At 44.8% G+C, this 15,661-nt stretch overlaps 1 protein-coding gene across 2 annotated transcripts in view; it reads left to right on the top strand.

The window, feature by feature from the left end:
• LOC122804322 (pleckstrin homology domain-containing family H member 1-like) overlaps positions 1 to 15,661 on the top strand; it is a 1,703,720-nt gene that overhangs the window by 944,084 nt on the left and 743,975 nt on the right. The window lies entirely within an intron of this gene.

Raw genomic sequence — 15,661 nt, 5'->3', positions numbered from 1 at the left:
ATCATGGCATGGTGGTGCAGTGGTTAAGAGCTTTGGCTGATGGACTTATGGTCAAGTGCTTGATCCTGACATCGGATCACTCCATATGTGGAGTATACATGCTCGGAAAACCAAAATGCCAGTCTGCAGAGACTCTGACTTTTTATGGTTATATTCTTTGATGTCCTTCTGTTCTTATGTTGCAGTATTCATTACAGTAGGGAGGTTGCTGCCTGCAGCCTTCTGGCCAGTATACCATAGTCTTTGGAGCAGGCGGGTATGTGTGATGTCCTATGTCAGAGCCATAAATTGACATAGGATATAAAAGTGACTTCTGCACGTACCCTCTGCAGAATTTTTCTGCTGCTGTGAACATTGGACTCCTGTTCGCCAGTTCAGGAAACAGATTGCTTGTTCTCAGACGACTGGTACAATCAACTGCTACAGATAAGTATCCTGTTGGGGTTTCCCCTTGTCTTTTGTTTCTAAGACATACATGTCCACTAGAAAGGGGATGTGTGCTTGTAGGAGACAAATTCCTCACAACAGCATGCCCAAAAAGTGAGTATTCTATTTAGGCGAGGCCCACAACCATACGTCCTGCCTCATTTGCAAATCCTTTGCACCTAAAACTCTCCGCAGCCATCTGGCCGCATTAAAATTACACTTAGAAAAGCAAAGACTCCAGTGTCTCACGCTCAGTATAGAGGGTGGAGTAGGCACATCCAATGGGCCCCCACAGAAGAAGGCCAAGAAAATCAGGCTGGATTCCCACGCTGTGCCACATGATGTCAGGAGAGATTCTTGCGGCAGATGAAAGCCCGGCATCTTTTCAGACCTCCGTTTCCCAACTAGACCTGGGAACCTGAATGGAAGCTGGGATGGCGGAAACTATGAGTATGTCCTCTGAGCTTAATCAGTCATCAGATCCTAATGGCAGAGGGGAACCATGGCTCATACAGTCAGAAGGGCCAAATCTTTCCCTACCATCCACCCAGATGTCGCCTCCCACTCATACTCAGCTGTCTGCCCCTATGAAGAGAAAACAAAAATTAAAGCTTCCAGAGCCTCAACCTGTCCTGGATTGGAAGTTTTCTCACAGAATCTTTTTAAGGCATTCCATGCCTTACAGACACAACAACCACCAGTTATTACTCCTTCAGGCCCCCCTTTAGAGGTATCAGAGGAAGACTATTCATTTTCTGAGGAATCATTGACCTACGGCTCGCAAATAGAGTCTCCTAAGAAATTCATTACCCCAGAGGAAGAGGATTCTATCACTTCTGAGTCTCCTGGGGAAGAATTCACCTTTGGGGATACCATTTCCCTCATGAGGGAACATTTTAAGTGGCAGGCCTCAGAGGTCTCTTACACTAAGAAAAGGTACTTTGACCTGCTTCAGAAGGAACAGCCATCCCCCTCTGCTGTGCCCTTTTTGCTACCTGCCTTCCAAGATGCGTTCTTGGCCACTTCACAGGCCCCAGATTCACAACCTCCAGCCACTAAATGTCCTGACCATTTTTACAAGGTGCTCAGGACACCCAATTCCTATTCAAGAATCCCCCTGCGGACACAGCAGTTATTGCAGTTTCTGCTGATAAAACATCCAGACATTTACCTTCTGTTGCTCTCTACCCTACAGATAAAGACAGCAAATTCATGGACAGACTAGGGAAGAAAGTGTATACCTCCTCAACTCTGGCTGTAAGAGCCCTCAACTATCAAACACACATGGCCAGGTATGTCCTGGACACCATCTCCAAGGCTACTATTCTCCTCTCTGAGATTCCTGATTCATCAGTAAAAACCCAGCTTAACACCCTACTCTCCACAGCATCTCAGGTGACTAGGCACTCTATCAAGTACAGTTTGGATGCTGTGGAAGCCTCTTCAAAATCTGCTGCATCAGGTTCAGTACTGAGGCAATATTCCTAGGTGAGACTTCAGCCACTTCCTATGGATGTGCAAACTAAACTGCTAGATGCCCCATTGGAAAATAAAGCCTTATTTGGACAGGCTTCAACAGAACTTCTTAAATCTCTTCAAGAAAAGGGAAAATAACTTCAAAACCTGAAGTATTTGCTGGTGTCTCCTATTCCCAGATGTCACATAAACTATCCACAAAGAACTTTCTTTGTCAGGAGACAGTCCTCCCACTTGGCAACTCAGCCAAAGGGATGTAGGCAACCTAGGAAAAGCTCTACTCCCAAGTTTCCTTCCACCCCTGTGACCACCCCCTTTTGGAGCCAGTTTGACCAAACCAGACCACCTTCACTGTGACTTCCAACTTCTAAGCCCAAACACCCCCCTATCCCTTTGTCTCACCCTCTCCCTACCCTCCTGGCAGAAAATCACATCAGAAAACTGGGTCCTCTACATCATTCAGAGGGGATGCTTTATGACTTGGTGGATGTTCTTTGTGTTTCACTGTTGCAGTCATCCCATTTGGGTTATCTGCTTGCAGTAGCCGTCAGTCGGCCTGATTATCAAAGTCTTGGGTCCTGCATCGGTTGCTGTCTCATCTTCCATGATGTCAGGTAGTTGGGTATAAAGCATGCAGCTGATGCCATTACATCAGTCTTTCTTGCTGTGTGGTGCTCGAAGCAGAAGCAGTTCGCAAGTGCCGGTCGGCCAACTCATGAAATTTTTGATTTAGAGTTTCAGAACCAAAGTCAACTAAGCCATGTACCCCACTGGAGAAATTTTTTCTTGCTCTAAACTGATGTCAGTAAAAGTTAACAATTGTATTTCTTGTGGAAAGCAAATACCTCATAAAGATTTTCATTTGTACTGCATTCCCTGCTTAGGCCCTGACCACGACGCACCTCGCTGTCAGTTTTGTGCCTTATTTAAACAACAAACTATTTGTCGTCAGTTTATTTACTCTTCTAAATATTTTGGTACTCGGTTCAATTATCCAGAAATGGCTTTGGTAAGCCACCCCACTACGGACATTCTGAAAAAAGCAAAGGTAAAGAGAGAGACAGACCGCATAGGTCCAAAGCTGCCGACGATGCTTCTCCTAAGCTAGTCACCAGTTCGCCGGTACTCAGTGTGGCACTTTCGCAGCCCCTGATACCTGCTACTTCAAATTCGCAGGCCTCTACTGAGACCCATTTGGAGTCCGGTATGCCGTGGGATGCTTCTAAAACTGTGGAACATGCGGATGTCTCTACCTTGGATGGGTCCGGAGCTACTGTGCAGACACCGGCTTCTGAGGGTGTGTTCAGGCCTACTGACTTGCATATTAAACCAATGCCATCTTCTTTTTCAAGACCTAAAACTCGAATTATGCCTAAAAAACTGATGCCAAGACCGCATGGTCAAGCCTCTATGCCTACAAAACAAATCATAAGAATGGCTGAAGACCTTATTACTCTAATCAGGGGAAGCCACCCTTCCCCCTCTAAGAGACGTAGGACTGATTTTCCTTTTGATTCTTCTGATCAGGACTCTGACATTTCTGTTTCCTCTGATGACCAGGATTTACCCTTATCTACCTATGAGGATTCTGATGCAGAGGACTCCATTCCCTCTGCTTCCCCTCCAGAGGATTTCTCTTTTGGTTAAACCTTGCATACTCTTGGGGAGCATTTTTGCTGGGAAAGCCAGGATTTCTCTGACTCTAAAAAGAGGCTTAGGGATTTCTTACTCCTGCCCCAACACAGGCCTTTAGCTATCCCCCCTGTACTGGACATTGTTGATGATGCCTTCTCGGAATCTAGCTTGGCCCCTGACTCTTTATCTCCTGCTCCCAGAAAACCTGATAGGTATTACAGGGTTCCTGACTCTCACAAGTTCCTCTTTAAAAATCCTACTGCGGATCCTGAGACCATTTCACAGGGATCCAATGACATTAAGGCTACTACTGCCAAAAATCCTACCCCCTCTGATAGAGATTCCAGAGTGCTGGATAGATGGGGTAAGAAGGTATACACTTCTGCAACCTTGGCCATTAGGGCCTTAAACTGCCAGTTTCATATGTTTCATATGTTAAAGTATCAGCAGCATATTACTGGATTGCTTAAACAGAAACTGATGTTGTTTCCTGACTGTGCTGAAAATAAACATTTACAGGATTTAATGCATTCTGCTGAACAAGCTGGAAAACATACTTTGCAATGTGGTTTTGATTTATTAGAGGCATCTTGCAAGGCTGCTGTCACTGGGTCTGTACTTAGAAGGCATGCTTGGCTTAAGGAGCAATATTTGCCAGATCATGTTAAAGCTAAATTGCTGGATGCTCCCTTAAACCAAGACCACCTGTTTGGCAACAAAGCCGAAGAAGTACTTAAAAAGATGGAGGAAAAAGCTAAATCTATGCAAACTGTTAAAGATTTCCTGCAAGTACAGCCTCCCAGATTTAGTAGGCATTGGCTCTCTAAGAATTGGTCCTGTCCTGCCTCTTCCAGGCCTTCTCAGTCCAAACCCAGAACCAGCAGAACACCCAGACTTCAGTCCCAAGGTACTCACAGGACTAAGCAGTGGGGGGCTCCCACTTCCAAAGCAGGGAGTAGTAAGACTCCCCCTGTGGTAAACTGTCTCAGTGACTTAACTCTAAAACTTCCAAGCCCTGCACAACTGACTGTTCCTTTAGGGGCAGAGATTGCTCTGCAAGAAAAAATTGGGAACTCATTACCCAGGACAAATGGGTTTTAAATATAGTTTCCCAATGATACAGATTCCACTTCCACTCCTTGCCAACCCCAAACAGTTGGCCAGATCTACCCCCAAATCAGTGGCAGAGGCTCAAAAGCAAGTTCTGTCTCACTTAAGTATCAGGGCTATTCAACCTTTCCCAGAAGAGGAAAGGGGACAAGGTTTCTACCCAAGACTTTTCCTGGTGCACAGAAAAGACAACTCCTGGCGTCCTATCCTGGACCTGTCTATTCTAAACACATTTTTGGTGATCCCAAAATTCAAGATGCTAACTCTTCACCAGCTGCTTCCTATGCTAGGCAAGGATGCCGGGTTGGTAACACTGGATTTAATGGAAGCCTACCTGCACATCCCAATAAGGGAATCTTGCAGAAGATACCTACGCTTCAAAGCAGGCTACATGCACTATCAGTTCTCTGCACTGCCCCTTGGCTTATCTACTGCTGCCTAGCTCCAGTCATTGCATTTTTGCAGGCAAAGAAATATTCAAATATACCCATACCTGTCTGATTGTCTAATTCAGGCAGAAAGCCAGGACATACTATTGAATCATCTGGCGTTTGTACAGAAATTGCTAACTTCTTTGGGGTACACCATAAAAGAAAAGAAATCACATCTTGTACCCTGCCAACAAATTGTATTCCTGGGAGCGAACTTGAACACAACATCCCAGATGGCTTTCCTCATGCCAGACAAACAAGTTCATTTGACAGCATACTTCAAACTACTGGCCACAAAGACCCAGCTGTCTGCAAGGAAAATACTGCAAGCCCTGGGGTTCATGGCCTCCTGCCTTCTCCTAATTCCATATGCAAGACTGCATATGAGGAAACTACAATGGTATCTAAAAAGCCTATGGTGTCAGCATTCTCAGGATCTAGAAGAATGATTCCTATCATACCTTGTCTACAGATAGAGTTCCTTTGGTGGGCAGAGACCTACCTCCAAAACAAGGGACTGCCATTCACTCTACACCCTGCCACCCAAACCCTAACAATAGATGCATCAGACTATGCATACAGGGCTCACTTGGCAGGAAAGTGCCTCCAGGGCAAATGGGGAACCCAAGTCAAATGCACCTGCATATCAATCAAAAAGAAATGTTAGCTGTACAGAATGCTCTGACAGCCTTTATGGGCCACATTCTTCCAGGACAATTAATGGTAAAGACGGACAACACCACTGTTATGTGGTACATAAACAAGCATGGGGGAACCCACTCATACCCTCTCTGCAGACTAGCCATGGCTCTGTGGAACACAGCCTTGAGCTACCAAGTGTACCTACAGGCGCAATTCCTGCCAGGAAAGCTAAATACACTGGCAGATGAACTAAGCAGAAATCTCATTGACCCACACGAGTGGAAACTGGAACCAAAGATAGTCAACATGTTGAGAAACAAATGGGGGATCCCAGAGATAGATCTGTTTGCCTCCCCCGGAACTACCAATTGGACAAATTCTGCACAAGGACTCCCCACAAACAAGCTTGGAAAGTGGATGCCCTGTCCTTCACCTGGAAAAACCTATCAGTTTATGCCTTTCCCCCTCTGCCTCTCCTCTCCAAGGTACTACTAAAGATCAAACAGGACAAACCAAGGACAATACTGATTCCACCAGACTGGCAACACCAACTCTGGTACCCCCTTTTGTGCAGTGTGTCACTGTTGGCACCTGCCTCAGACCCCTGCCCTGCTGTCCCAGCAGGAGGGCCAGATTCTGCACCCACAGCTTCAATCCCTGAACCTGGCAGCCTGACTAATTACCTGATCTCTCCGTTACCATCCCTCAGTAAGCAAGTGATGGATGTCATCCTGGAGGCAAGGAGGCTTAGTACTAGAAAATCCTATGCTGAAAAATGGAAAATATTCTGTTCCTGGAACCAAACTCAGGGCCTTTCCTTTTCCTCCATCAAAATTCATGCTTCAGCCACTTCAGCTCATTACAACATAGAACCACCCCTCTTCTCTCATCCACTGCTGAAGCAGTTCCTCAGAGGGGCCAGAAACTTAAGACCACCCAGGAGAGGCCCTACTCCAGCCTGGGACCTTAACTTTGTATTGGAAAAACTCACTCTACCTCCTTTTTAGCCAGCTGCGAATGGAGAGTTGAAATTCCTTTCTTGGAAAACAGCCTTCCTTTTAGCCATCACTTCAGCAAGAAGGGTATCTGAATTACAGGCCCTCATGGCGGTGGAGCCTTTCATCATCTTTCATGCGGACCGGGTGTCCCTCAGGACCTATCCCTCCTTCATGCCCAAAGTGGTATCCAGTGTGGCCCTTAATCAGTCCGTTCATTTGCCAGCCTTCTTTTCTAATCCACAGAATGGGGAATGGATACTGCACTCCTTAGATGTGCACAGACAATTTAGATTTTACTTTGACAGGACTAAACCTCTCAGGAAATCTGAACAGCTGTTGGTTGCATTTGGTGCAGGGCCAGAGGGGAAGGCCATTTCAAAGCAAACCATTTCTAAGTGGATAGGCCATTGCATTCATTTCTGCTATAAACACCATGGAAAACCTACCCCACAGGGGATAAGACTACATTCAACCAGGGCTGTATCTACCTCTACAGCCTTTCTCAGAGGTGTCCCTACCAGGGACATCCTAGAAGTTGCTACCTGGAGTTCTATACATACCTTCACCAAGCATTACCACTTGCCAAGTTTTTCTAAATACAGAGTTGGCTTTGCCACTGCAGTCTTGCAGGGCCTTATAGCTGATCCTAATGCTATCTAATTACCTCCTCCCATCCTTAGCTTTGGGAATCTACCCAAATGTGATGACTGCAACAGTGAAACACAAAGAACATAGTACAGCTGTGTACACTTACCATAAATGTAGATGTTCGAGTGTATTCACTGTTGCAGTCCTGGTTACCCTCCCTCCAGCCCCCTGCCTTCTATTGGCTATACCTCTATTCTTGTTTACTATGCTTAAAGCTTTTTGGTGTATTAGTTTTTTTTGTTGGAGGTGTAACCTTGTATATATAATTGCTTCCCATTATGGGGGCACCTGACATCTGGGGCAAAAAAAACTGATGTAATGGCATCTGCTGCATGCTTTATACCCCTGACTACCAGCTACTCCAAGCAGACAACCCAAATGTGATGACTGCAACAGTGAATACACTCGAACATCTACATTTATGGTAATTGTACACAACTGTACTATGTTACTCCCCCTTCCAGGGGATTCCTCAACCTCTATTAAACCAAGTTCAGTTTTTCCCCACCATCATACAACAATTGCTAGCACGAGGTACCATGGAGCAGGTACCTTCCCCACAAAGAAACAAAGGTTTTTACTCCAGAATGTTTCTGATACCAAGGAAAGACGGCCCATGGAGACCAGTTCTCGATTTATCTTTCCTAAACCTGTTCATCAAGGTACCCAGTTTCAAAATGATTACCTTACCTTTGCTGCTACCGCTCATACCAACAAAGACCTTTGTGGTACCTATGGATTTGAAGGATGCCTACCTCCACATTCCTATACACCCACATTACAGGAAATTCCTCCACTTTGCAGTAGTCTCCTGGCATTTTCAATTGTCTGCATTGCCCTTTGGACTCTCCACTGCTCCTTGAGTGTTCACAAAGTGTCTAGCACCCTTCATTACTCACTGCAGAAGACAGGGTATTCAAATATACCCATATCTAGATGACCTGTTAATTCTTCATCAGGACCATCAAGTCCTTCTACACCACCTGCAACAGGTGATCTCCACCCTGACTCAGTTAGGGTTTACTATAAAAAAGGAAAAGTCTCACCTAACCCCCACTCATAGCTTCATAGGTTGGTACTAGGCTATGGTCCCTAGGGCCTGTACAAGCCTAGCCATAACAATTCCCTGGATATTTCTTCCCACAATATTTACTTCCCTGGACCCCTGTCTAGCAGGGTGACTGATGTGACCTCCGGGGTGAATTTCCTATCTCCCATTCAATCATCAAGGTTCCTTTTGAAGAGATCCAAGGAGGCACTCTGCTTGTCATGTATGGGCAGTCTATTCCAGAGTATGAGGAGTCTCTGGGTCAGGAACCTATCCCTCCAGGTTTTGTTCATTGTGATGACAAGGTTTAGATCCCTGGAGCATGTGGCTCTGAAGGATGGGAATTTCTTTAAGTGGAGCATGTCCAACAGCTCAGGGTTTGACATGGCCTTGTATTGTATGTTAAGCAGAGATTGCCTCTGAGTAGACGATATGCCACAGAGTGTAACTGGAGTTTTTTTAGACTGTCAGCATAGGGCATCTGCTTTAGGCCTGTGATTCTTTTAGTGAGGTATTTCTGCAGCCTTTCCAGACCTGTTTTTTTGGGATGCAGGATCAGAACAGACAACATGAAAGCCTTCATTCCAGACCAAAGGACCATGGATTTTTCTCTCTAGTTCAGCAATCTAATCACTCTCACTTCCTTGCCAGCACGAGAATTCCTAAGGATGTTAGGCCACATGGCATCCCTAATACCCATGTTACCCCTGGCAAGACTCCACGTGAGAAAAATCCAGTGGATCCTGAAGAATTTATGGAACCAACACTCACCCCATGGACACCCCCCTTTCCCTACTTCAGTGTCTGAAGAGGGAACTTTAGTGGTGGATCTGTGCCATCAAACTCAACCAGGGAACCCAATTACAGGTACCGGCTCCCCTACAACAAGTCTGTACAGATGCATCAGACATGGGATCGGGCGCAGTGCTACTACACAACCAGAAGCAATTCACTGTGCAGGGAAAATGGTCCACACTAAGACAAAGGGACCATATCAACATCAATGAAATGAGGGCACTTCTAACACTACAAACATTCAAATCAGTTCTATGCCCAGGAAATCTGAAAGTGATCACGGACAATATGACTATCCAGTGGTACATAAACGGGGGGGGGGGGGCAAGATCCTACCCTCTTTGCAGTCTAGCCACCCAGATCTGGACCCAAGCACCATCACTCCACATTCATCTGATAGCAGTGTACATCCCCTCTACAGAGAGTGTTATGCCAGATTCTCTCAGCAGAACTTCAGCTCCCTCTCACAAATAGATGCTACACAGAGAGGTATTCCCAGATCTTATCCACAGGTGGGGTATTCTGCAAGTAGATCTTTTTGCCTCCTCGAGGAACAAACAGATGCCCATGTTTTGCACAAGGGACCCACATCCTCAAGCCTGGAAAGTGGATGCCTTCTCATACACACACACACACACATATATATATATATATATATATATATATATATATGGGTCTACTACTAATTACCGACACGACGATTCCCCGACGGAAAACTCCCGGCCAGATGACCGACATCACACAAACCCGACAACGCAAAACACCGAACACCATTACACCGAACACCATTACACCGACACACGGAACGTAAACAACACGCGACACTACATAGCATACACACTAGCCCTGACCCAAACCCTAACCCTAAGGTCCGACACTATCGCACACTTCACCTACCTGCACCCTAACCCTAACTCACTTAACCCACCCTAGCCCAAGCTCCGACACTAACGCACACATCACCTACCTGCACCCTAACCCTAACTCACTTAACCCACCCCTAGCCCAAGCTCCGACACTAGCACACTTCACCTACCTGCACCCTAACCCTAACTCACTTAACCCACCCCTAGCCCAAGCTCCGACACTAGCACACATCACCTACCTGCACCTAACCCTAACTCACTTAACCCGTCCCTAAACTACAGTCCCTCACTAGCACACACTTACCTTACCCGAACCATACCTCCGACACGAACACACACTCACCTTTCCCACAGCCTAACCCGACATCCCACAATCTCGAGCACTTACCTGACCGCTCCTAACTCCGTCACCATCGCACACTTACCGCGTCGCGATCGCACATTCCCTTGTCGGTCTTTCCGCTGTCGGCAAATCACCCTGTCAGTACACTTACCTGTCGGTCATCTGGCATCGGTGAGTTTTCCGTCGGGGAATCGTCGTTTCGGGCATTAGTAGTAGACCCATATATATATATATATATATATATATAGTTCCACTTTGAATCATCGAAAGCTTGAAACATCAAAATTCTGATCATCGAGACCAGAACATCTAGTTTCAAACTATCAAAGATTCAAAGGGAACTTAAAAAAAAGAAAAAAACCTCTAAAAACTATTTTATGCAGGGCTTGGCCCCCCCTGCGCCCCGCACACCTCCCAACTTTAATATACCAACTTCGAGATCGCACTACAGTGGGGTAAAGGGAAATCTCCGTTTTAGCGCTATATACAGAAGTGCTAAATGGGAGATTTCCTGTACCCTGTCTGCAGTGCTGTCACAGAGATGGCACATTCACAGACACAGTGTGCAGGGCATCTTGCTGCCCTACAGAAACACTAGCTTTTTCCTTTTTTTACTTACCTTTTTCTTCCCCTTGAGAACATTGATGTTCTAACCACTTGATGACATGGTCTCGACCATATGAATTTCGATGGTTTAGAATTTCAACGTTTTCAAGTGGAACCATATATATATATATATATATGTATATATATATATATATCTATATATATATATATATACATATACATATATATACATATATATATATATATATATATATATACATATATATATATATATATATATATATATATATATATATATATATATATATATATATATATGTATATATATATATATATATATATATATATATATGTCACCCTTCACACTGATTCAAAAAGACTTGAAAACCCAGGGCGACAAACCCAGAATCCTGTTGGTGACCCCTTTTGGCCAAGAAAGCATTGGTTTCCCCTTCTCTATCTACTACCAAGGGCAATCATCACATGTCACCCCACCGGATAGACTTGCTCACACAGGACAAGGGAGCCCTACTAAACCCTCAGGTGAACAATCTAAAACTGATCTTATGGGGGATAGGTTCTAATCCCCTTTAGACACCTATACTCAGAGGATGTACTTAATCTTCTGCAGGAGGCCAAAAACCCAATACCAAGAGAAATTATGTGTCTAAATGGAAGAGGTTCTCCAGGTGGTGTTAGAGGAAAAATCAGGGCCCTATGTCTATTCCTGTTTCATTGGTCCTTTCCTATTTGTGTGAGCTCCTCCACTGAGGACTAACTTATTCTTCAAAGTCCATTTGTCTACCATCTCTGCTTCTCTGTCCATGCAACCACATCTGGCTTCTAGATTGGAGGTCAAGCTTTTCCTGAAAAGGGTACTCCATATTAGACCCCCCTCGAAAGCCTATATCTCCCCCTTGGGACTTGAATTTTGTACTAGAAAAACTTACATTGCCACCTTTTGAACCAGCACATTCAGTATCCTTGAAACTCTGCACCCTGAAAACAGTTCTGCTAGTGGCCCTTACTTCTGCCAGGAGGGTATCAGAGATATAAGCCCTTATGGCTATCCCTCCTTAGCTTATTTTCCACAAGGACAGAGTTTCCCTCGGGACTTAACCCCTCCTTCTTGCCTAAGGTGGTTAATGAACTCTCATTAAGTCTGGCCATTAACCTACCATTTTTTTACCCTCACCCTCAGAATCCCTCAGAGAGGACTCTTCATTCTTTAGATGTCCACATACAAATGAGGTACTACTTAGACAAAATCAAACCTATTAGAAAGTCTGACCAACTATTCTTTTGCATCCACCTTAGGGCTCTAAGGATGGTAGTCTCCAAACAGACCATTTCTTCATGGATTTCTAAGACCATTGGTATAGGCTATTCCAGTCATGGGAAAAACTGTATACAGACATGTTAAATCCCACTCAACCAGGGCAGCTGCTTCCTCAGCTGCCTTTTTCAAAGGGGTTGATTATGCCTCAATTCTAGAAGCTGCTACTTGGGCTTCAGTGCAGACCTTTACCAAACAGAAGGACATGTTTGTTTTACATTTGTTGACCAGGGTAGTCCGACTGGATACATGTCCATTTTCAGTGGAGGCCCGGGGAAAAAACTCCAAAGTGGAGCATACAGTAAAAAAATCACAAAATGATTGCAAGTTACACACAGCTTACAGGCTCCAGTTGAGCAAGCAGGTAATATAATCATACATTTTTAAGCCAGTGTTGACAAACTAACTAGGCCATGTAACTTGATTACAGATTATAGAGGAGGATCTAGTCAGGTTTTGAACAAGGACATAGCCAGTGAGCTTTAAAGTATAGCTTGAGGGTTTTTTTGAACTGAGTAAGAGAGGCTTCAAGTGTAAGATCAGCAGGAAGGGAGTTCCAAGTTTTGCTAACAGAGTTAACAAACAGAGGGTCCCCAGCAGAGTTGTTGATTTTGGATGTTTGAACCAGTAGTTTATTAGAAGAGCAAAGTGACCTCAGGTTGCTATAAGGGTTGATGATATTTTTAAGTGCAGGTGTATTATCAGGGTGGTTGAGAATTTTATGGATAATTATAAGCTGGTTTTACTGAAGTAGGCTAGGCCATTCTAGCCACCCCAGAAGATTTAGGTTGTGACAGTGGTGGGTCTTATACATGGATCGTGCCATCCCTAGCAAAACCAAGACTCACTCCCCTAAGAGAAGGAAACCAGTCTGGTGGACCCTTGCCATAAACTGGCTATACAATGGAAAGAGGAAACTAGTTCAGAAAAAAAGCAAATCCCAAGAAGGAAAGACATCCCTGATCAGTATCAGTAAGAAACTAAGGTCCCTCATAAAATCCTCCAAGGCTAACTTCGAAAGAAAAATAGCCAAGGATTCAAAAGATAACCACAAAGCCTTCTTTAGCTCTGTCAAGAATCTAAGTAGCAATTCGCAGATATGTTCTGATCTAGTGCAAAACAGCACAAAATATACTGAACCCACTGATACTGCCAACATCCTGGCAGATAGATTCAGTGCACACTTCACCCCCCTATCACCCCCAAAAGGGCCCACAACAATACCGGAATAGTGTAGTGTCCTGGAAATCACAGACGCACAGGTGAAAACAGCCCTTTCAAAAGCCAAAAGCACAGCATCAGTGGGGCCAGATGGTGCCCCAGGTTGCGTGTTGCACGAACTACAAAACGAACTAACCCCCCACCTAAACACACTGTTCAACCTCAGCCTTTCCACAGGCTACATGCCCATAGAATGGCACACAGCAATGGTTATTCTGCTTCACAAAGGAAGGGCCACAAGTGACCCTGGTATGCACCCCATAAGCCTGACTAGCCTGGTCTGCAAGGCTGTGGAGCGCATCATCATGGAACTCATTAACAAAGACATTGGGAACCTCCAAATACTTGACCCGACCCAGTTCGGCTTTGTTAAGGGCAGATCATGCCTACTAAACCTGGTTGACTTCTTCGAGACAGTCATCAAGGCCATAGATGAGGGGAAGGTAGCTCACACAGCCTACCTTGACCTCGCCAAGACTTTTGATACCATTCCCCACTCAGGAATTATAGAAAAACACACCAGCCTGAACATAAACACCTACGTCACGAGATGGGTTGCCAACTGGCTTACAGACAGAACTCACATGGTAAGAATAGCGGGCTCCAGGTCCAACTCTAAACCAGTCACAAGTGGTGTCCCACAAGGCTCGGTCTTGGGACCCCTACTGTTCGGCATATACTTTTCAGAAATACAGGCAATCAAAGGAGGACTATGGCTAACCAAGTTCGCTGATGTCTGCAAACTGGGAGCCATAATTGACTCACCGGTTGACACAGACATTCTCCAAAAAGGCCTTACTGAGACAGACACCTGGTGTCCAAGTCATGGTCTCAAGCTAAATGCCAAAAAATGCATAGTCATCCCGGTTGGGAAAAACAAAACACCCATGAATTACCACATAGGTGGCAGCCCCCTTAATACAGAAGAGGTAATAAGAGATCTGGGGACCCAGGTAGATAGTAATCTCTCCTTTGACAATCATATTGCCAAAGTAGTTAGGAAATCCTTCTATGTAGCCCATCTAATTACTAAAGGGTTCGCATCTAGAAATAAAGAGGTTATAGTGCCCCTCTACTCGTCAATCATCAGTCCCATCATAGAGTACAATGCCCCGTTTGGGATGTACCTCACAAGACACTTCCAACAGCTGGGAAGACCACAAAAGTACCTTACCAAGAGGATTACTAGTCTCAAACATATGTCCTATGCAGCCCAACTGGAAAAACTCCAGCTGTACTCAGTGGCATATCGCTTACTCAGAGGTGATCTCTGCCTGACTTACAAAGCCATGTCCAACTCAGAATTGATGGACATGCTCCACCTAAAGAAATCCAAGTCACTGTGATCCACTCGCTCTAATGAGCTAAACCTCGCCACAACAATAAATAGAACATGCTGGAGGGATAGACTCCTGTCACAGAGACTCCCCATGCTTTGGAACAAAATTCCTAACTACATTAGGCAGAGCCCCTCACTAACACTCTTCAAGAGAACCCTTGACAAGTGGATGGGTAACAGAAAATACACCCCTGGGATCACTTCATTGGCTCTGCTTGACAGAGGCTCAGTTAATTAATCAATGGGGCGGCAAAAGCTGACACACTCTGGCTAGGCTTATAAATGCCCTCGGGCAGATAGCCTAGTACCTACCTATGAACCTGTAGACCATGCCTGTTGCAAACCTAGCAATATGGTTGTAACAGCTGGAGAGTTTGCTAAGAGCGGATTTGTTCAAATTAGTGAGTAGAGGGAGGCATAGAGAAGAAGAGTGGAGAGTAGATGGGAATTAGCAATAACAGTCCTACAAATGGAGTTAGGAAAGGTTTAATATTATAAAGGGAGCCAAGTTTTTGTTAATGGTTTTGATAGTTTGATTGACATGGATATCAAATTTGGGGGTGTTGTCTATTGTGATGCCTAAGAGTTTGGTTTGTGCATCTGGGGAGATAATAGTACCATTATTAAGATTTTATTGTAAAGAGTAGTGAGGAAGACTTACAAGTGGGAGAGAAAATAAGCAACTTTGTTTTGTTAGGGTTTGATATCAGCTGATTGTTAGAGAGCCAGTTTTCAACTATATTGAAAGTATTCTAGGTTAATGTCATTAGATCCGGTGGG

This window comes from Protopterus annectens, chromosome 6.part0 (assembly GCF_019279795.1).
Source record: "Protopterus annectens isolate FY-2018-M chromosome 6.part0, PAN1.0, whole genome shotgun sequence".
Classification (NCBI taxonomy): domain Eukaryota; kingdom Metazoa; phylum Chordata; order Ceratodontiformes; family Protopteridae; genus Protopterus; species Protopterus annectens.
Note: the sequence above shows the minus strand (reverse complement) of the source record. Positions and strands in the feature narration are given on the sequence as shown.